A 23,821-nucleotide genomic window follows, 5' to 3' on the forward strand; every position below is an offset into this window, starting at 1 on the left:
TACCAGTGACGACGAGGATGCCAGCACCTCGTTACCAGAGGCACCTGAGACACACAGGTGTGACTGAAAGCATGAGTGTGCGTGTCAGTGTGTGTGTGTGAGTGTGCGTGTCAGTGTGTGTGTGTGTGTGAGTGTGTGAGTGTGCGTGTCAGTGTGTGTGTGCGCGTGTCAGTGTGTGAGTGCGCGTGTCAGTGTGTGAGTGTGCGTGTCAGTGTGTGAGTGTGCGTGTCAGTGTGTGAGTGTGAGTGTGCGTCACGAGGGGCAGCATGGGATGCCGGGGTGGGGCGGGTGGAGATGCGTGGCAAGGGAGCCCAGTGGGGGCATATAGCCACTGACATGGGGGGGGGGGGGGGGACCGCTTCTGTCAAAAGGAGTGATAACAAGCTCATGCAGCCGGAGACCCACAGTGATCACACACACACACACACACACACACACACACACACCACACATACAGAAAGAGGGGGTGGGGTGAAAGGGGGGGTGTCATACGGTACCGGCTTAGCCACTCCTGCCTCCCCGCAAGCAGCTCTGACTGGGGGGTCACGCTGTTGGGGAGAAATTGGGAGTTTCAACACCAGGGAGAATGAAAGAGAGAGAAAGAGGGCAAACAAGAGAGAAAAAAAAACAGGTGGGGGGGTTCGTGGCCGGCAGGTAAGGGCAGCCGACCCGTGTTACATAATGTACCAGGTGACATTATCCAGTGGCCCAGTGGCGTGTGCAAAGGACCGCCCTGCAAAGGACCGCTGCAGCTCCTGTGCTGCAGTCCAGCTGCTGGCTGCTCTGCTGCCATGCCGGGATACAGAGACATGCGGAAATGCGGCTGCCGAGGGGGCAGGACACACACTGGGCGCTGCCTCGGCCCTCGCTTTTCATTAGCTGTTTGCTAACAGAGACTAGCGACACCCAGCCGCTAAGGGAGACACTGGAACATTCCGCCATGGGAGGCCTGTGGGGGGGCCGAACCAAATAGCTGACCCCGTCAGGGTCACAGGAGATGGTGCCATGGCACCTCCCCACCCTGTCATCCACGGCTCAAATGCTGTGGACAAGAGGGCAAACGCTATCACGGCTGCCATGTGACTCGCAGCCAATCAGCCTCCAAAGAGCCCCTCAAAATGCTGGGGCGGGGGACCGCTTGTATTTAGGTCAGTGGTTCAGGACGTGGTTACGAATCAAGGCCCCCAAATAACGATGCCATCAAGAAACAATGACTACAATCAGGTCATTAAGGTAAAATGTGACAAACAGCCCCATCTTTGACTACTAGGGAACATCGATAGTGGTATGGTGTGTCTGGAGATAATGGTGGTCCCATGCTTTCTACACAGCGGCCCTGTTTCATGGCACTGGATGGGATGGTATAGGGTCAGTGATATTGGGTCAGAGTGGTCATGGATGCAGTACTGGAGAACTGCCACACGAGGCACCATGTTGACTTACACTAAGTTGCTGAGTGAAGCCAGGTGACTTGCTGTTGCTGAGATACTGGCTGCTGCTGCTGCTGCGGTTGCTGCTGCTGTTGCCATGTGGACACGTTGCCAAGTGCCAGGGCACCTGGCGATGTGAAAGCTTGAAGTGCCGACAGATCTGCACTAGTCAGCTGATAATCTGAAGGAGAGGAGAACAACATGCCTTCACCACAGATGTAGTATCTGAGACACACATATTCTATGCAGGCGACTGATATGAAATCAGATCAAATCCCATCTCCTCTCAGCATCAGCAATGTGCTCAGATTCTGTCATGTTGTCGCTTCTGTACTGTGTCTAGGCAAGACCAGATGGTGTGAAGGAAAGGGAGGAAGGCGTGGAAGAGAGAGACAGCGCTCAGCTGGGAGGAGAGAAGATGAAGGAGGTCACACTCCTGCACAGCGGCCCATGCGCTCAACACATTTCCACTGTATTATGGGATGTGTGAAGTCTCAGGCTGGAGGTAGGAGGACAGGACAGCGCCTGGGGTCAGCCAGACCCCCTCCCCCACTTCCTGTGATACGCTCACACCTCACAGTAAGACCCCTTTAGCCCTGGGATAGATAGATACCCTGAGCACTTTCCTAAAACAGCGTGGTAGAGATTTAGGCACCTACATTTAAGACGTGTGTGTGCGTGTGTCTGTGTGTCTGTGTGGCAATCACACACTGTGACAAAGCTAGCATTAATGAACCATGTAACTCAGAGTCAGACTTAAGACACAGTGGCAGAGGCGAGAGAAGAACCCCAGTGCTTCATGAAGCAGGACTTCAAGGACTTTGTTCTTAACTGAATTGTGTGTTTTACAGCCAGGGAGCTCGGAGGCACATGGATACCCTGGTAGATTCAGGGGACTCAGCACTTTATAAGGGCCCAAATATCTAATGTCGGGGCCTAGTCAACAAAATCTACTACCCCTGTTCAAGTCCACCGTTAATCCCACCGATTTCCCTTACAATAAGGATGCTTGGTGTATTAATAAGCAAAGTTAAGGCCGTCATTTAACACAGGGCAGCGATCTTAACATCATCTCACCAGTGTTGTAGGCCGTCGGCATGGCGGAGAAGGGCAGCCCCTGCGACAAGAGGCTTGGTGTCGCCACGGAGACCACCGGCGTGGTAAGCGTCTGGGCATCTGAGGGACCCCCAGCCTCTGGGCATTCTGGGAAGAAGGGAAAAGAACGGTCAAGGCACCAGTCCTACAGGAGAATGGAGGAGGGGTGCGTTGATTTGGGAAACGGAACTTTTGTCATGTGGCGGGGTGACAGCAACAAATGATAATGCAAATAACAAGCTTTGAATGTATGACCCAGGGAAGACCTCAGTGTGGCAGATTCACCACATCAAGGTCAGGCCTAAACTCCATCTCTCAGTGCAGACAAGTGAACCAATCTTATACCCGTTTCCTCGTCTGCTCTCGGGGTTAACGACGCAAGACGTGGATCAGACGGCACTATCGGACTGGACCTGTCGTATTCCAGCGACATGCTCGGGAAACGGAGATCTCGGTCTCGTCAACACTGTCGCGACTGGGGCTCCGGGTGATGGACGCAAGGATGCTTTCCGGCACAACAGTGAAGCAGGATGGCCAGGGTTATGCAAGAGAGCAGTCGGGAAGAGACGGGACCCTCGGAGGACCTGCTCCGTCGCTACGAGCTCTGGCAGCAAGGCCAGCGCACAAGCCACAGGAAGGAGGACTCCTGGAACTCTCGAGTGAGGCTGCCGGGATGAGTTACAGCGCCAAAGTGCGACATATTTCACCGTTTATTACTTATGTCTTCGGCGCGTGCTGAGGTGCTGACCCAGCTGGCGTACAGGGAGGGAAACACGGCGCCTGGCGATGCGACGCAGCCAAGGTCTCGCATCCCCTGTGCAGAGCGCAATACAGGCATCCTTCATTTTCAGCAAACAGCCAGCATTTTCTACCATCCCTGTCATGCCCACAGTAAAATGTAACACTCTGACGGCCAGATTCAACGCAAAGAAGTATCTGACGTAAGGATTTTAAGTTTTAAAAAATAAATTCAACTTTCATTCACTTCCTTGCGTATTTATTTATGTCTGACTATAAGGCTTCCTGAATATTACCAGCCATAATTTGGTATCATTCGTTGGAGCCGGATCTGTTCCAGTTCTTATTCAGTGCGGCGAGCCCACAGACTGATGGGATGTGACCCAGCCGTGTTGTAGATGCCATGACAACACTGCCAGGCATCGTCACCACGGCAACATCACCAGCACGTGAAGGCCTGTGCAGATGCGATGATGGGAGCCGGGGGGGGGGGGGTGGGGGGGGCTAATAATCCCTGCAGGGTGATTTGCTAACAGCGCTGGAAAGGGGCAGACTCCCGCAGACCAGCGGTCCCCCCCCGACCCAGCAGGCCTGCTCCCACTCGGGGGTGGGGATGGCGCTCCGCTAAATCACCCCGCCCTCTCCGTCACGCTTGCCTCATGCCCCAGCTACTGGCCGCTGACGACCGTGAAATAGCCTTTTCACTCAGAACGGCTTCCGGTTCAGCGAGCGATCACATGCAGCTGCGTTTCTAAATGCAGACGTTACAACATTAATCATCTTTTTTGGCCAAAAATAGGCATCTAAATTATATCACAGAACTGTATTTATTAGACTTCTTACTTCATTCGTCCAAAACACCCTCAGCAGCTGAGGCAGAGGGAGGTGAGTCTTTAAAATGTACAGCAGACAGCACCGCGGTCTCACATGCTTTGTTACCAGCTCACTGTGCGTTTACATGCTCTGTTACATGTCTGCTGCCCCCTTCCAAAGCATCTGCCTGCTATGCTTGGTTTCAGGCCTTTCGTTTACATGTAAAGCGAGGCTAACTGTTCTCTGGTTAATTCTGCATCACATCTCCATGCCTTTAACGTCTTTCTGCTTCACTTGGCATTCGTGCCTTGGGCAGGAGAGTGTCACATGAGCAGGACCCCGTAAGGCTATCAGGGTATATCCCTGCATGCATTGCAAACATGCGCGCGAACACACAAGCACACATGGGTGTGGGACTGCGCTAAGCACCCGACACACTGACGGCTGAACTGCGTTTGAGTCAGCGTCAGGGCGAGCACACAACACTGGTGACCGTGGAAACCATGTGCGGATGCTGGTGACCTCATAGTGACCAAAAGCTATTCACCTCACTCACCAGGTCCAGCTCCTCGTCAGTCTGCGGGGGGGTGGGGGGGTTAACGGAATAGAAAAAGGGGTTGGGGAAGGGGGTTTACACCTCAAATCATTCACAGTCTCAGAAAAGGAGCCATCCAACAACATTCTAGGCAGTAGCAGCTCTAGCTGAGCTGCTTCAAATTACACATTTAATGCGTCATAATTATCATTACCATTGCGGATGAAGGGCCAAATAGCAAATGGCAATGTGGGTTTAAAGATATTAATCTTACTAATCAAGGCTGGTAGTGTCACTTTACAAAATAATATTACACACTTACGGTGATTTAACAAAAAAAAAAGTAAAATTGTGTAAAAAAAATAATCATTGAATGAAAATTACTTGTAAAAAAAAAAAAAAAAACAGGATCTGAACCAAGACTTCAATAAAAGTTTTTGTTAAAAGAATGTTTTTCCCTTTAAAATAGGACTCAAAACGCAGCTTTGAGGGAAAACACAGAGGCTAATCTCGTCCAACGGAAGCGGCCAAGAGCCACTTTAAATGATAACTGGTGCCCATTCAGGCCGGGTCCATCTAAACGAAGCGATTCTGCTCACCAGCTGCATCAGACTCTTGCCACTCTGGGACGTGATGACCCGAGGTCCGGTTTACGGCTGTTCACCATCTGAGGGCTCGATGGGGGCGGAGACTTGGCCGGAACTACTTTCCCCAGGCTGTTGCCGTTGGAGACAGACAGGAGGCCTGGAGAAGCCCTGGCGCTGATGTACCCGTTTGCTGTAAGAGGAGAGGAAAAAAAAACAATTTATAAATTACAGAGGCAGGTAAAATCATATAATCTGCCTCTATTAAAACTCAGAGTATTATTACCCAGAGGAGCTCAGCACATAATTAGAACTGCCCACTGAACGGAACCAACAACCTTTGCTTGTCTCCGATGTGTTTCTCTCTACATTATGTGCTGCATGCCCACAGGAATACAACAGAAGAGTACATATTGAGTATTATTAGAAGGGGATTCAAAGTTGGAAAAACTCCCTAAACTCACCAAAACGTTCCCTAGGAATTAACCAGAGACATGTGAAAAGTGCCTCAACCACCACTAGGGGCGCCAGAGAAACACTGTACACTCTTTGTGTGTCATACAGGCAGCACCGTGAAGCATAGTGCAGCCAGAAAACTGGTCTTAGTTCCACTAAAACTCCATCTTGACTCGGATGTCCTGTGGGGTTGTGTGCACGTATGGGGAATGGCTGGACGAGAGGGAAACGCGACGGGAAGTACTCATCGTAAACGGCATTACGCAGCGCGACTGCAGAGGGTAGCAGTCTGATTGACAGCCACACCTGAAATGCTCGGCTGTCACTGCGAGATAAACGAGCAGAAGGGACTCTGCGGCAGAAACAGACACTTTGTCTTAAAGTTCGGGTCGGGAACAGGGTGCCGGGAGTTCAGCACACTCCTGCAGGGCACACAGACTTGCTGCGTCAATCACAAATGACTTTTGACACGATGTGCCTGTTCCGTTTCTTCTGCATCTCTGAATGACACTGCAAACAGCCCTGCACTGTGAGCTGAGCAGCCTCATGTGCTTCTTGGAGAAAATGGAACAGCGGCTGCAGATGCACAAGCCCCAGCATGGATCTTCACCTATAACCCACATGCAGGCCCATGAACAGAAAGGGGGAGGGGAGGACTGCCAGCTCCCCAGCGCTGGTTTCCATCTGCCCGCTAGAGCTTGGGTCCCAGTGCGTCCGAGTCCACGGTCTGATCCCTCCACCCTCGTCTCCCATTTCCTGTTGGCCAGGGCGTGGGAATGCCAGGAATGCTGGGAGTGACGTCAGCAATGACATTCCCAGAGTTTGGGCCAGTGCAACAGCTGAGAGCTCAGCAGGGAGGGTGGGGGTTTGGGGGGGAGGTAGGAGGAGTCTGTGTTGGGAGGAAGGGGAGATTATTCTGGAGTCCGGTTGCTGTGCTGTAGCGAATCAAAAAAACAAGAACGACTGCGTCGACGATGCAAAGCTCCACCACCACCATCTTCCTCTGCTCTGCACCCTATATGGTAATTTACTGCATTTTACTTTGGCATCAGATCCTTGTTTGCGTTAAAAAGAAGTTTTGCAGGAATTGCGAGTGTTCTGCAGAGGCGGTGCTGGGAAGCCTGTAGTCCGCTTTAGTGTGGGCAACCAACCAGATGTGGCTGCTGTGGAACAAAATAACAGAAGGAACACAGCTCATGTGGCACAGTGTCATCGACTTTATGGCGAGAGTCACACATTGTTCCTCGTGAACAGAAATCAACACGGGAGCCCGAAATATGACACTTGCGCTGGCTGTCGGTGACACCTCTGAGGAGGGGCCGGTGACAGTGTGCGCACCTCCCCACCCGCCTGGTTGCTCCCCGCTGAGATCTGGGGGAACAGCTGAGGGCAGCAGCGGTGGGGGGTGGGGGGGTGGTGGTGTTGTCAGTACAGACCATTCATGTCTCTCTCTCACTGGTTGGACACAGACACACCTGTTTGAGCTTGGCAGCTGAGGGTCACAAGACAGGCCCGCGAGACGCTAACAGGCCGGGAAGCAATGCGGGACGCCGCTGTCCTGGATATCTGGGAGAACACTGCAATGCGAGAGGACTCAACAAGGAGGCACGGGGATGAGGATGGGCCGTCGCCGTCTGTTTTTGCGCTGCGTGTTTGTGTACACATCCGAGGTCCCCGCCTAAGACGGCTAATGGCTAAAGACGTCCTTTGTTTTGGTCTCCCTAAAGGAAACATTCCGCGGCACAGAAATGGGTGGGGCTGCTCTGCCACATATTTCGAGAATCACGCCCTGCGAGATGCTTCACGCGAGAGGCCCACGTGCCCCTGCTCCCCGCCCAGAGACAGCGGAGGTCCTGTGAGTCACTAACACTGACCCGGGTTCTCGGCTAACGATATAGCCCGTGACCTTGCGGCTACCGACATTGCCCATGGCGTATGCGGTCTGGCGTTCGCTCGTCTGCTCCTCAGGCTCCGTGCACGTCTTTTATCTAACCTAGCTTCAACGTTCCACTCAAAGGCAGAATGGGGGTGAGTGGTTGTACTCAAATCTTAATGCCAGATCCTTATTTGCATCAATATTTCAGGAGAATCACACTGACCTGTAGAATCTTCTAGAAATGAAACTGGATACAATAGGGCAGAGGAATTAAATCTAATTATTATTCACTCATTCTTACTATTTATGTGTGACACTGCTGCTCCCACCATAGCCTGTTCTAAACATTCCTGCATTGTTTATATTTAATATTGTGTGTGTTTGATGTCACACTTTTTTTGTTTTGTTGGTTTTTTTTTTGCATTTGTCCCGTCTTCCTCTGCACTAACACTGCAGTCCTGGGGAATATATTATTCTGCTCCACTGCATGCCGCATACTCAATATCACTGGCGTGACAATAAAGCCCGACTTGACTGTTGAGCCCCAGTTCGCCTGCAGTGATGTCCAGCTATTCAGGTGACGATGAGGACCATGAGGGAAAAGTCATTGTGCTCCCCACCCTAAATGCTCCCTTATTATGGTAAATCACCCCCCCCCATCACTTACCTACTGGGCTAGGGCAGGCCCCATTCGAGTTACTCAGGTCCCCTCCCAGAAGTGCGCCTGTGGGGAGGAGACAGGGGAGCCTCAGTGCCTGCGCCAAGCTTGGGGAGAGTGAGGTTCACATTCCAACATTATCACATACTGCTAAGTACAGCCAGCATGGTCACCATCACCGACACTGACAGAGAGTGAGAGCCACTTAGCAAAAAAATACCCCTTGCCCACATAACAGGGCTATCAGACCATTCCAGTTCATTTCTATGGAGCATTTTAATTGACAATCCTTAATTGTCTTCTCTGCACTGCTTAATATTTTGGGTCATATTATTTCACTGCATTTACTTGTCAACCCATTGTAAACTATCTTTGTCCACAATAATGGATGCTCCCCATTTGGTGAGCTTTCTCACCTGCACTGGCTGGTCTCTGTGGTAACCCTGGAGACACTGTATTCCTCTGGAGAGCTGGTTGCTGTGGCGACAGTAGGCGGGGATCCGAGAGCGATGAAGTCACGAAGGAGGTGGTTACCAAGGTCGCACCAGGGTTGCTGAACTGTAGGGTGCTCTGATTGGACACTGGGACCGTGACAGGCATGGAGAACGCGGGAGGGGCCACCGTGGACTAGAACAGAGAAGAATAGGAAAGGTGAGCGGATGCAAGCTGGATGGCAGGTATCCAATCACTGGCTATCCAGTTCAGTATTTACTGGAAATTCTCTGATCACATGCGAATTTGAACATAAAAATTCAATATTTTAACTGTGTGTCGTATCGTCTTCAGTCGTTTCAGGTGAAATATTTGGAAAACGCAAAGTGAGAAGGAAAATGTAAGCTACAAAATCATTTCAATCTGTTCTAAATAAAACAACAAATATGTATATAAAATCCTACTATAAATGAATAATGTTTCCCCAGTTAATGGTTACACACTGTATAGGTATACGATGGTGGTTACAGTGAATGAAAATGATCACATAGCTATTGAATTCACAGTAATCTAAGCAAGTCACAGGCAAGAATGAAAAATAATAGAGGCATATAGGTAGAAATAATTTATTTTTATGTTGGTTATTATGGCCACATTCGTCACATAACCAAAAAATGGAGGATTCGCTATATGCTTTCTTAGTCAGTTTGCCTGGCATATGTTCGGCCGTTTACAGAATTTTTCTAAGTATAGATCTCTGGAGATGCTCCCAGCAACGTAGGCAATCCAGAAACAGCCAGTCTCCAGAAATAACAGGAAACCACTCATCTTTACGCAGCAAATGGCTCCATCCCTAATGTGTAACTGTCACACTGCCATTACGCGGCGTGCACACAACCATACTCTTATATCGGCTTGACACTTGCAAAATGAGTTTTCTAAGAAGTCGTTGAATAATATTACTACACTGCGATTCCGGCTTAAAAAAAAATTTGTTGTGGGGGTCCCACCCAAATTTGTTTTGTTTTATTTGGGTGTCTGAATTAGAATTTCTGGGGTTATAACTGATGCAGGCTGCAGGGCACACAGCGGGGAACCCAGCGCTGGATAAATGAGACCCGCTTTGGAATTTCACACTTGAGGAGAAATCAGAGATGAAATGTATTAATTGTAACTATTGAAATGAAGGCAGGGAGGTGGATGTTTGCCGAGTGAAGCAGCTGAACAGGGCTGTGCTTGCTTGCGGTACCTGAGTCACTGACGCTGGACTTTGGTTACGCGCCTGTTCCCTGTGGTGCACGGCTCTGTACCGAACACGCTGCACCAAATGCTCCCTTATTATGGCGAACTGTCTCCCTCCCCCCACTCCTCCAAGGACCCTATATTTAGAATGTGGGACAGACTGGGGCTCGCATGTCCGGAACAGGACCCAGTTTGAGGGGGACTGGTTTCGTAGCTGCCTACACCCCTCACAGATTTCCTCCGATTGCCTCGCTGAAGGACGCCTTTTGTGAAGCGCTGGACCAGGCTGCTAGAGGCAAACTGCCCAGTCGCACATCCTTCGTACGGAAGTCTGTGTGGCCAATGGAATATTCTGGAAGGTTCTTTCAGTGGGACGCATCACCCGGCTTCAGGGGATGAGAAAATGGAATCCTAGTTAATACACATTTTTCCAACTAAAGTAGATTGACGGTGTTACAGACAAACCTCTGCAGAGACTGTCTAAGATTTACAGGGCTTCCAAGCTGGGCTAAGAGGTTCAGCGGCACTCATGCATCTACTTTAGGTGATGCATAAATTTGAAACTTATTCCACAAGCAATTCTCTGCTTGCATATTTGAATATCAAAGCAGCAGTAAGCTTGAGAAGGGCAGAGAGAGATGTACACAATTCGAAGATAAAAGATTTCACTTTAAAATGAGTAATCTACCAATTTTGTTTGTTTGTTTGTTTATTACAAGTGCTAGCACACAGCAATTTGTCCGTACAGCTTTTTCCTCAACCAGTACGCAAACGCAGAAGGCAAACACATAAGCTAATTAATAATTTAAGAATCTAACAGGAAAAAAACAGAATGAACACAAACAAAACAGAAGGAACCTAAGAGATAAAAATTGATTCAATTCCCTGCAGACCCATAAATATATGTGCTAATGAAATGTTGTTGACCCACTTCTGCACTGGAACTTCCATGAAAACCCCCAAGAGAGTTTTAAACTATCATGATGACTCCAGATGGACCTGGGAATCAGACCAGAGCGCGACACCCTGAGCAGCTTTCCTGACCGATCCCGAGGTTCGCCATGTGCCCTGTCAGCAAAGATGTACATAGAGTTGTTCTGCCAAAAACTTAAAACGAGACGCAACAGGTACACCCTGTGGCTCAGTGGACTAAGCCCCTGTGCCTGTGACCGGAAGGTTTTCGGTTCCAGCCCAGCCTCGGCAGAATAGTCATGTCTGTGGCTCTTTGAGTAAGGCCCTTAACCCCCAGCTCCCTGGGAACAAGATGGCTGCCTGTTTTACTGTGACCCCCAAGCCCACTCTCACCTGTATAGGGCAAAACAAAACTCACTGTGAGTATCAATCACTGTGATTGATAATGTATCTCTGTTCTACAAAGATGACATGCTACATTTCCAATAAAATGTATTGTATTGAAAAATCTGTCCATTTTGGTCTCCGCAAATCTACCATAACCATGCAAATCTTTAGATTTTGCTGGATTCATTTTGGCCAAAGGAATTCTTTCCTTATTAAATGCAAGTTTCACAGATATCTGCATGTTAAACGGATTAACCATCCCACAATGTCTTACAAAGGCAGATTCACTATAACCTGAGACATAAGGTCAAATGACAAACCATCCCTGCTGCCATTTTATCCCAACAAACGCTATTAAAGAAAATGAGAAAGGTAAAACTAAACGATGTGCATATTAACTGAATCCACTAGCAAAGACCCCCCCTTGGCATTGTTATTCCCAGACACCCCCCACTTGTGGTTAATCACTCGTCTTAATTGGCTAAGCTTTCCCTTATGCCTAAACGACATGAACAACAATGGTGAAGTGGAGCTTTGGTCTCAATCTGAAAGATCTCAGCCTCTGCTCTCCTTTTGTCACAGATCCTCAATACCCTCCGGGCCACTTATTAAGGTTCTGATTCAACATAAATCACCATGTCTGTCCTTAACTCTGCCTAAAGAAAATCAGCGGCTGCAACCCTACTTTCCGGCTCTTTCACTTCCTGGTAAGTTGTATTCTTGCTGTAAAACTGAGAAAGACCTGGTTTTAAAACATTCCTCTGCAGAAGTTAACGGCAAACCGACCCATGCAGATGCAAGCTGCCATCAGCAGGAGCAGGCCTCTAAAGGCCTCGGCAGGGCTGTAATACATGAATCTGTGGCGTGTCACTTCCTGTCAGGATACGAGTGGGTGGCCAAGATCACAGACAAGGACTACAGCACCACACACCAGCCAAGCGCACGGAGGTTAGGAGCACGGTTTGAAAAAGGAAGCACAAGCCACTTTAGGCTCAAGCGATGACACCGCTTCCTTCTTGGCCGTAGGAGTCTTTCTGAAGTTCACCCAACCACAAGGTTCTGAGGGATGATCTCTAAGGTTCTGCGACCGATCCTCACGGTGAGGGGATCCTCTGGAAAGCCTGCATTTCCGAAACGCTTCCGTTAGCAACTTACATAGCTGGACTCATTCAGCTGAATGGTTAAAACTATGCAAGTTGCTAACGTACCGACCCCCCCCCCCCCCCCCCGGCAGTCTGGACCAAAGGCAAGCCCAAGTCTGCAGTAGCACTAACCTATTTTTCAGCCCTTAGCTTCACTCTGGTGAATTGCCCACAATGAAGGGTATCGAAACAAATTAAACGGATGTCCTACTTCCATTCACTTTCTGTCCTAGAAGCCTGCAGAAGCATCTCAATCAATCTCTTATCAGGCACGTAGTGCGGCAGATGGGGGCGATATTGCGGCCAGCTACCTGAACGTCATCTTCGCCTTTGTCAGAGGGCATTTCAGAAAAAAACACGTGCAGTGCAACTTTTCCCCTAATAACACAGTAACTCAGAATGACATCCTAAGCTCGTGAAGTGTAAGGAACAATTTAAGAAAGATAACTTTTTGACCTCATGAAATCCTACCGCTTCATCATTAGTCATTTCACGGCTGGCAGCGCAGATATTGAGTCACGCTACCAGGTAGCAGCTAACGGGTCTGAAGGTGGCTCCTATGTGACAACAAATGACAAAAAAATACAACCAGGGAGCGGGGTTTGCGTGGCTTGTCTCTGGCACAAACAGCAATTAATGGGCTCCTCAAAACATAAAACGAAAACAGGGAAACCAAACTCGTAAAGTTCCAGGTCGCCTCCCTTCCTAGCAGGCAGAAATGGGGATATGCAAGTTTATCTTGGCTGATAGCTTCCACACTGGGATTACTTGACTGCCAACCACCGCAGCTGTGTGCTAGATCTTTCTGTTGTCCGTGCGAGGTGTGCCATGCGGAAAGGAGGCCGGGCGTAGGAAATGCGTGCTTGTGAACTGTAGAGCAATGCAACCTTCATTCTGCAGTTCCCAGATTTCTTAAACAAGGATGGGGGGTGGGAAGTGGAGAGGGAGAGAAGGGAGGGAAATGGGCGACTCACGCTGTATCTCTTGAAGAGCACGTCCAGCTCCTCATTGTTCTTGCGGTAGGTGTCGTCGTTCAGGGGACTCTGGTCGACAGAGTCCTCGCCATCTGGCTCGGGACTGTCACAGCCGTTGAAGCCTTTCTTCCTCAACGTCTGCCCGTGACACAGAAACAGGAAGAGGAGGATGGATTGAGCACACAGCTGGATGGGCACTGTTACCAGAGACAGCCACATCTGGCCTCGGTCTGGCATGCATAACATTTTTCTGGTTTTTAGAGATCCATATGAAGCAATTCAATAAACGTACGAATGATGTACCCATTCTGACTTCCGGACAATGTTTACTATATCAGGCCCAGTTAAAACATTCCGTATGTCCAGGTTTCACACATCATTTATGAGCTTCCATTTCAAACAGCTTACCAAGCTAAAATGGGAAGCAAACGCAGTATACCCCCCCACCCAATGAGTTATAGCCTCTTCTGTAAACACAGGCAGCCGAAATGCTGCATCCATTGCAGCGGGAACCAAGATCACGTATTCGGCGCAGCGAGAGACGCATTTCCTGCAGGTTTCCTTCTCCTTTTTGCTGGCGGCAGAACTCGAGCCTCAATCTCAAGTTTGAAATATAGGTTAAATGTGAAAAGCGGGCCCAGGAATTGGCCCATTTTTCCGCGCCCTTCAGAGGAACCACGCTTAAGGACGCTTCCAGCAGCCCACCCTTCCTTAAGCGGCAGACAGCTGTCTCCAGCAAGGCACAGGGCTTATTAATTCTTACGCTCCAGGTAGTGCTTTGGATATACTTCTTCCTACACAGACACCTCAGTAACGTTTGCGGCACGGCAATGACGGACAGGTGAGCTAACCAATAGCATCTCACTAAGCCTCGCTCCCTAACGCATTCCATTCCAGGGATGCTGCCACTATTTCCCACGTTCTGTTACTCCATCCCCACCCCCTTGTACCGACAGCTCTGCTCAGCTTATTACATTCACCACATCAACCCCTCTGACCTCTTGCTATTCAGTGCGCCTGCCCTCCACCTACGCTTGTGAAGAAGCCACATTATATTCCTACCTGTATGTGTATGTAAACATAAAAATATACACATATACATACACAAACCATCTGTCCATCATTTATAAATGGCCCGATGACAAACTTCAGATCAACGCCATTTCAAGTATGGTATGGTGTCGTCATGGTAACTAACCATACATCAGATTTTTTTTTCGTCCTGTATCTTCCGTGTCGGTGAAGGTTTGCGAACCAAATTAAACTGATCCAAGCGCTATGGTTCATTTCTTTTCCCTTTTCATTAACCTACTGACATACACACAGACACCTATGAAACTCTGATCACAGACCACACAGTGTCAGTGGTGCAGGTGGACGGGGGGGAGGGGCCCCGGGCCAAGCCGTGAACGTTGGTGGCGAGCGAGAAGAGCAGGGCGCAAGCAGAAAGGGACAAAAAAAAAACCGCTGCCCTCTTCCTGCGAGAGCGGCCATGCGGCTTAAGGCCATGACGCAGCATGTGGCCTGGCGTGGCACACCGCAGTCAAATGAGCAGCCTGCATGTCCGCTGCACCAGAACGAGTGCTATTCAAAATTACTACCACCGCTCAGATGTTTGATACCGCGTGGTCCCAGAGTGGGTGAGCGAGCTACCACTCTCGAGCTGGTGTAGCGGCAAGATCTTCATGCACACACGCATGCACGCACGCACGCACGCACAGACAGACAGCACACACCTATATTCATATCTTTGTAGAGACTGTCCATTCAATTCTATAGGCAAAACCCTAATCTAAAAAATAACAAGCTTAACCCCTACCCAGACCTAACCTTAACCGTAAGTAACCAAACAAAATACGTGTCTTCTGCAATTTTTAGTTTTATGACTGCAACCACAACCCCACAACGTCAAAATATTTAATTTGATCACAACAGTGTAATGCATATCTGACCCACACACACACAGCCGAACGTAAGCTTGCATCTCTACCCATTTTACAGGAAACTCTCTCATCTGTGCAGCTATGAGCTTCATGGTCTTGCAGCCCCAAGGCTTCCCTCACAGGTGTAACCATTTGCTGGTCAGGTAGGTAAAGCTGCCCCGTCTCCTCTGACCTCCCCACCACCCTCACCCCCCCAACCCTGGTACACGCTTTCCAGCACCAGCCGTGTTGTCAGGGCAAAATTCCCCTACGGAGCTCCCATCAGCCTGTGACTGGCTGGTTTCTCCCCACCCCAGCCCGCCCCCTCTGCCCGGCTGAGCCAATATCTAGCGGCCTCCCCGCCCCAATCCACCCCCTCTGCCCAGCTGCGCCAATCGCCAGCGGCCTCCCCGCCTGAGTCAGTACCTCTCTCTGGCTCACTGCGGTGCAGTTTGGCATTTGGCCCGGGCAAGCCCAGGGCGCTGTGAGAGCAAGGCCGGCTTGTCGCCCCGCGTCACATCCCACGCTGGGGGATAGGGGACAGGGGGCGGGGCAATCCCAGGGCTTAGCGACATCCCCAGGGGCTTAGCCTGAGAGCCTGTCCCCAAATTACTGGGCAGGCTGTCGGCTTCTGGTACGTTTCATTGGTGACAGAGGTCGCTGGACTTCTGTGCACCTTTAAACAGCAACCGAAACCTATGCTAGCAGCCTGCCGTGGTGGCTGACCCTCCTCCTCCAGGCCCAATAACCAAATCCTCGTCCATACTTCAGAGCAGCATTCCACCTGCGCTGCCCCCCCCCCACCCCCTTCCCACAATCCCCTGTGAAGCTATGAGTCACACGGTCCACACATTCTGCCATATGGTCTTTCATCAGACTCAACCTACATCTGCTGAAGACAGCAAAGGCAACAGGATCTAATTGTGAGCCAGGTAAGCATTATGGAGATCCGCTGATGTAACCCTCGGCAAGCGCAGCGGTCTGATTGCGTGGAGCGGAGCCGTCACCGAGCCTGCCAAGGAAGGCGAGCACGTATCCAGGCAACCGCAGGTCACACGGTGACCTGCGGAGGCGTGCCTGAGCGGCGCTCGCCTCCCAAGATGGATCACAAAGTGGGCATATGACAGGCCGTAACATCCACCGAGTCTGTTTGACACTCCAAAGCGGGCTCAGCTCGAGGGAGTATTGCCGGGGCAACGGAGGGGAGCATCCCACGGGGGGGGGGGGGGGGGGGAACACACTTCGCTGTAGCAACAACGGTCCAGGCCCTACCGTAACAAGTGAAACTGCTTCTTTATGCAGGGTGAGTGGGAAAACATTTTATTCCAGAAACTGGTAGCAGAATCCACTTTAAATGTTTACATCCCTCCACCCCCTCGAAATGTACCTCACTGCACCCCCCCGTGGGGCACTCGGTGGCCTGTCCTGTGCTGTACCTGTGTGCGACGACTCAGAACGCTTCATACCTTTCTAATGCTTCTTCAACGGTGCAGCCTAATACCCATTAGCTACTTACTAAAGCTGAGATACTTCACGCACTCGTTCTCTCCTTTCATCTCCCCATCACCCGCTCCTACACCCCCCACCCTCACATCCCTCCGTCTCATCCCGCTCTCCCTCTGTTTCCCGTTCGGGATCCGTAGTCAAGCGGATTAACGCGCTTTGGCAAGAGGAACAGGGCTGCCTGCACACACAGAGCATGTGGGAGAAAGGGGGAGAGAGAGAGAGAGAGAGAAAGAGGGAGGGAGGGTGAGAAAGAGGGAGGGAGGAAGGGAGGAAGAGAAGTACAGTAGCAGTAAGCTCGTGTGTAGGCCTCACTTTGAATCATCTGCTTGCCTGCGCATACGTGCTGAAGTCTGCGTTGGCGCCTGCATCCACGTGTGTTCGGAGGTGGTGGGAATAACGGCGACCCGGAAGAACCGGCTGGCTCAAAGGAGCGGTCGCCACACGCCCCACTGAGTACGACCGCGCCCCTCGCTCTGCAGGCCGGCAGCGCTGCGATCCTGCCCACGTGACTCGCCATGCCGAGACAGACCAGCCTTCGCATGGCAGGATTCGTCTGATTTGCATAAAAGTGACGGTACCAGAGAAACAGCTACCATGTATTTAACTGCGATATGTAACATGACACGGCATTAGGTGACGATCTTACATGTGTAAACGCCCGCCTAAGCAAGACAAAGCTGATCTTCCCCCAAAGCCTCCGGAAAAGCCTGTATTACATACATATATACAAGGAAACTACAGAATATTTGACTGTGGCAGATGAGTGTACAAATCGCAGAAAACGTCAATGCAGCCTAAATCCATTCCAGATACTGGTCCCCCCAGATGAGTATGACTGTGTGAGAGAAGCTCCTCTGTGACCCACGTCCGCAGTCTTGGAGGGAAGGAGCCCAACACGGGACCGGGGTACACTTCGGTCATCAGTGACGATTTCACAGGTGTCGTTTCTGTTGACCGATCTAGCATCACCCTGGAAAGGTGACACCGTGCCATAAAAAGGCCGGACCTATACGGGGAAAAAAGCCACAGCCGAGGTACCAAGCTAGAGGAGCTGTCCACCGAAGCACATGCAGGACCTGAGGCGACTATTTGGAAATGCTCCTCGCTGATCTGCCTCCCCACGCAGTGACCCATGGCGACAGCTGGCAGCCCAGTATGAAAAGATCAGTGTGGGGTTATGACGTTGAGGGCCGGGATCACAGTTAGGCCCCTCAGGAGTAGGTCCGGGGTTAGGACGCTCTGTAATGGTTACACTGCTGAGGTCCAGGACCACAGCTATGCCCCAAAGGATCACAGTCATGGCACCTGAGGTCCACGGTAACAATGGGCCGCCCCAGGATCAGCATCAAAGTCAGTGCCCCCATACCTCGATGATGTCGGCGTTGGTGCGGCTCTCATGCGGCTCGTTGTACTCGGTGTACTTGAGCAGCACCTTGTCCATGTCAGTGCTGGCGTACTGGAAGAGCTTGTTGGAGTGGTTGAAGATGATGAGGGCGATCTCGCAGTCGCAGAGCACGCTCAGCTCGTAGGCCTTCTTCATCAGGCCGAACTTGCGCTTGGTGAAGGTCACCTGCGGGTTATGGGGCACGGGGGTGGGGGGGGGGGGGGTAGCATTAAAGACAAAATAAAGGAGGGATAAAAGAGGGAGGCTCACAGGGTGGCAAGAAAAAGGGGGAATGTGAGAAAGGCAGAGCGAGGGCCCGGATGAGCAGCGGCCCCACGGAGAGGTTTCCGTCACGCTTGGGGGGGCACCGCAGGCGGCGCGGGGGGAGCAGAAGGGCACGGCGTGGGAGACGCAGGCTGCGTGCAGGCGGGGCGCTGGGGCACTGCCATGCCAGACCTCGGCTCGGGCTCGCTCCCCGAGAGCTGCCTGACTGAACATGTACCGTGGCACAGTGGGCCAGAGCACAGCCCCCCCCACTCTGCCCCCCCCCCCACTCTCTCCATGTCAAAAATGTAATTTTTTGCTTCTAGAGAAATTTTGCTTCTATAGAAAATGGACTTAATTCTACCGCATTTCATGGCAACCCCCCCCCCCCCAAAACACACACACACACATATGTGACAGAACCTCTGACAAAAAAAAACAAACACGAAAAAAAAGAGAAAATAAGGGAACTCTGTACAACATAATACACAATGTTCTCCTTTTATGGGTAAAAGACACTAAATATCAATAAAACATCACTGAAAGATTTGTCCAAATGTACCTGTAATTAAACCAGTATTACATAATTATACTAATTAGCTTACAAGCTAAGCTCTTGGGGCAAAAGGCAGGGTCCATTTATGAAGTGGTAGAATCCGGTGCCCCCTGCCCACTTTGCTGATGGTATCGCCCAGTGCAGCCTGCCTCTCAGAAGGCCAGTCCTTGAACTGTTTATATGGCCGACTACTAGCTCCTGGCTAAAGCTAGCGCACTTGGGACTGTGAAGGTTCACTGGCTAAAAGTGATCCCCACATTTTGGCACAATTACAGGGGATGGAGAACGATGGTTCTCTGTGGGAGTGGGGGGGGGGGGGCAGGTTTTAATCTAAGGGCCCCATAATTTCATCTGGAAGTTTGTAGAACTACATTTTCACATCCCATTCTGGCTGCTTTCTGTGGCTGAGCTTCAGTTTCTCTCTCTTTTGTTTTTTTTTTTGCCGAAGCCACATCTGACCGTCTCTGGCATGAGGCTGTTCCCGGGAGTCCGGCTCCATGCCGCTGAGGTCAGTCCAGTGAGCTGTACCCGCCGCTGCAGTAATAACTGCCACTTGCTGATGGGTTTGGGGGCATGTAGACAGAGTACACACTCATAGGCAGATCCACACCCTACACCCACACGCCCAAGGGCAGAGGTGGGTATGTTTCTCAGCAGAAGAAGGTTGCCAGTTTGAATCCTAAACTCAGCAAAATAGCCACATATCTTTTAGGCCCTTAGCTCCCTAAAAGTTTTCCAGGGACACCAGACAAATGACGTAACTGCATGGCTCGGACTCCAAGCTAAACCCTTGACTGTGTGCGTGTCTCAAATAGAGAGTATTTTGCATGCAGAGTGACAACAGGGACCCCATTTAGGCTCCATCCCCAGGGCCCCCCCCTCGCTCACCTGTTTGTTGCGCTCGTCCGTGATCCTCTGAATCTGGATCTTTTTCCTCCCCATGTTTCCGGCTTGGTGATGATGAGCTGTGGCGGGGTGGGGGGGGGCTCCTTAGCCCTCGTTATAGGAGGGGAAGAAAAAAATAAAATAAAGAATGGAGTACAGATGTAGGCGAAGGGTGGGGCGGTGGAGTCTTTAGTTCATGGTCCCCTCAGAGGGTGGAGGAAATGGAGGGGCAGGGTCAAGCCTCCGTCCTGGCAGCCTCTCACGGTGGATGCAGGGTGGAGGGTTACTGGGGGAACAAGCAGAGAGAGGGACGTTAAAACCATGATGAAGGTCATGCTGGAAGCCTGACAGGCAGTAGGAGAGGGGAGGCCTCGTTACATCCCAGGCGCTTGTGCAGACTTCATGACAACAGCCGTCCCAAGGAAACAAATCCGGCTTCACGCAGAGCAGCCTCCTCCACCTCGGACAGGCCGCCACATTCGATACGCCTCAAATTTAAAGCTGCGATGTCAGGGAGCCGAGGAATGACCGAGACGGTGAGCAGCTCTCAGCTGCCCACCGCAGGACCGAGTGTTTTACCACTAGCTTGTACCAGAGCTGCCCATGAAGCCACAAACGCACAGGGCAGGACTTGTAAACCCTGCCCCGAAGGATTCATTAACTCCAATATATCCATATATAGGATTTTTTGCCACACTCAGAGTTATTTCAGGTTATTAATCATACCCAAATAACATATGATTTATTAGCCACACCCACTTAACCATACAGGAGTAGCCACACCCACATAACCATACAGGAGTAGCCACACCAACATAACTATATATAATTAATTAGCCACACCCACATACCATTTATAATTCATCAGTCACACCCACATAACTATATAGGATTTATTGACCACACCCACAAAACCATATTATAACCCCCTCCCCAAAAGTCACATTGGGGGTGGGGATAGTAAATTCTGAGGCATGCAGGATTTATAAGGTCTGTCCCCAGAACCAGAGAGGATTTATCAGACTTGTTAGGCCTGCCCAGTACATGACCAAGGTCATCAAGGCCGGGCCCCCTGTGAACCTGGTCATGCAGCATTCCTGATACAGACGGGTAGACAAAAGCCCTTTCGTTTGCACACACACCGGGATGCGTGGCTGCAAGCAGCAAGCAGCCCCACCCCCCCACTGGGTCACCATTTGCCTCGGGCCCGTGACAGCGAGGTGGCTCGCACGTGAAGAACACCCCCGCGCCAGCCTCTGCCAAAGGTCCCGGAAGGGTGAGAAAAATAATTCATCAAAAACAAAAAAAAAAAAAAAAACTCTTGCATGAGCTTATTTTCAGTGCGCTTCAGCTCTTTGGAGGGGGACAGAGAAACGTATCAGTTTTTGGAGTCGTGTGGCTTTTCATTTGCATTGGGGAGAGAGAGGGAATGAATGAACGAACAAGAGAGCGAACAGACAAACATAACCCCCAGTGGCTGACGGAGCCTGTGATCATTTTAAGACCTGCAATTACTATTTGTGGACGAAAAAAGAGAAGGTCTTAAAAATAGAGCACTATCTATAAACACGGGGGGTTTGTACAAAGGGCTGCGCGTGTGTGCGTGCGTGTGGAAGGCAGCCAGGAGAACAGGGGGGTGTACAGCCACATGCACTTCCGGCCCCTCCTCTGCCACATCCCAAACTCTGCTGAAAATCAAAAAACACCGAAACGGCATGATTGATGCTTTGCTGGTGGGGGGTGGGGGGGTCGCACTCCTTGGGATGATTTGCATAGAGCTCCGCCCTCACTCTCATTCACCCTCAGCTGTCAGTGGAGTTTGTCTGCAGGTGCTTGGAAAGCAGGGCCTAGTTGTTTGTGGCCACGTTGCCCTTTTTGGCCCAACCAGAGGCCAGGTTCAGGTGGGATTCTCAGATAGCACCTTGCCTGAGTGCTCGGGGGGGGGGGGGGAGTGGGTCAGAGGTGAACAGATAAGAGGTGAATGGATCGATCGCGTTCTTTGCCGACGCGCAGAAAAGGATGAGGCCAGTGTTTGATTAGCCATTCTGCTGGAGATCCGTTTAGCAGACTGATCAAGCCGCTTTACGGCCTGATCCTCCTGCTCAGCTACACACAGCTGTACATTTAAGTTGGAAAGCCGGCTCAAGGGCACTAGGCCCCCCACCTCCCGGCTCAAGGGCGCAGGGCCAGACCCCCGAATCCCCGGCGTCGGCATCGTGGTGTCGAGGATGGCGAGCACGTGCGGTTAGGCCGTGCACACATGAAAGGGCTCCGGGCCGCAAAGCCTCCGCGCGCAACATGCGGCATGTGGCAAGGCCTCTTCCTCTTCCTGGCAAATCCTCGCCATGCACTCTGTGGGTGATACATGGGGCGTAGGGGCCACTTGCATGCCCGCGACTCCGGAAGGTCACAGAGGCATCGCTGGGCGGAGTCACCGAGCGAAACCCACAAGGTCCTCCTCAAAGATCAAACGACCCGTTCCTAAAAACCAGCACAGCGAGCCATGCTTAAGATTCTCCAGTTGCTCAATCTGGACTTCTCCTACGTCCAACCGTGTGACTCAGTGACACACTGTGGATGCAGTTAGCTAGACCGAGGACTATAGGAGAGGCAGAGAACGGCTTCTCCATCAGCCTTCGCCGGTTGTTTCAGTACTGCTGCCTCTCACCAAACCCACTTCCTGCGCCTCTGTGGCCAGGAACAGCAGCAAGCCAGCATCAGCCCATGCTAACTGCGGGGGGGGCGCATCCATTACCCGAGGGCCACAGTTAATGAGCCAGGGGGGGCGGGTCCTCCTTGGAATCAGAGGTATCATGTGACCCCCCAGGGTCCTCATGCTCAGTATAAATAAACCGCATCACTGCCAGACAGACATTGCTCCACAGCATTGTGTTCCTGAGAAGGGGACCAGCAATTAACCAGTTCAGCGGTTACGGGATGAGGCAACCGGAAAGAGGATGGTATGAGGATGTACTCCAGTCATGATGAGAACGTTCACGGGCTCAGTGGAGCTCTCTAGCTAATAAAGTCAGACCTGTTGGACCACTGCGATCAGACCCAGCGTGAAGAAAGGCACCCGTACTCCTCGACCAGGCACATTCAGATGGACACCTCCACAGCGGCCCCCAAGATAAGCAGGGCATGGACGGGCGAGGACGGGGATCCACCTTCCAGATTGTTACGTCATTCGGGGAAGTGGCGTCAGTGCAGATGGCGCGGTCGGCATCAGCAGGTACCGGTCAAACACGTTCCCTTCAATAGAAAAGTATGCTAGGTGCCCAAGGAGCCTCCCATCGCAAATAAAAAACAAACAAACAGAAACGCACAAGGCTGTCACAAGTCTGGGCGAAGGAAAGGCCTGTGGCCATGGCGAGGAGATCAGGACACCAGACAGGCTTCCAGAAATGTCATTGAGCCACGTTTAAATCGGCAAGGGACCTGCAGGTTCGGGACGGGTCTGACTGCCCTGACGGCCCTCATGTGCTGTGTGGCAAAAACAGAGGCAAACAACCTCAAACGAGCCCAAACAGACAAAACAATCAGAGAAAAATCTCCCTGATACATTCATTTCCAGTACAGTATATACTGTCAGTATAAGATTCCTACTTGCAATTAAAAACAGACATTAACATATTATTCTGATTTACCAAAATCCCTAAATTCACTGCACTGACCCTTGCTACCCAGGCAGAATCCACCTCACAGTAACCTCAATGGCCACCGCCCCCCTCCCCCCCGCAGAATGAATCAGAGCATTATTAGCTGCCCTAAGCTGTGCCCGCAAAGGGAGAGACCTCATAATGGCGGCTAATGAAATCCCCCAGGCAGCCCCGCTTGCGAGATCGCAGCCACAAAGCACTGTACCATCTCCGCGCCGGATGCGGAGGACGGAGGCTCGGTTAGGCAATCGCTCACTGCAAACCCGCGGGCGGCAGGAAGTTCGGTAACCGGGGGACAGGAACGCGGTGCTCTGAAAAGGCGACACGCTCACTGCAACATTGGGCGCCAAAAGTCATCTCACCAAATTCAC

At 51.1% G+C, this 23,821-nt stretch overlaps 1 pseudogene; it reads right to left on the reverse strand.

Moving 5' to 3' along the window:
- LOC125718789 (myocyte-specific enhancer factor 2D homolog) overlaps positions 1–23,821 on the reverse strand; it is a 45,544-nt pseudogene that overhangs the window by 5,207 nt on the left and 16,516 nt on the right.

This window comes from Brienomyrus brachyistius, chromosome 23 (assembly GCF_023856365.1).
Source record: "Brienomyrus brachyistius isolate T26 chromosome 23, BBRACH_0.4, whole genome shotgun sequence".
NCBI lineage: Eukaryota > Metazoa > Chordata > Actinopteri > Osteoglossiformes > Mormyridae > Brienomyrus > Brienomyrus brachyistius.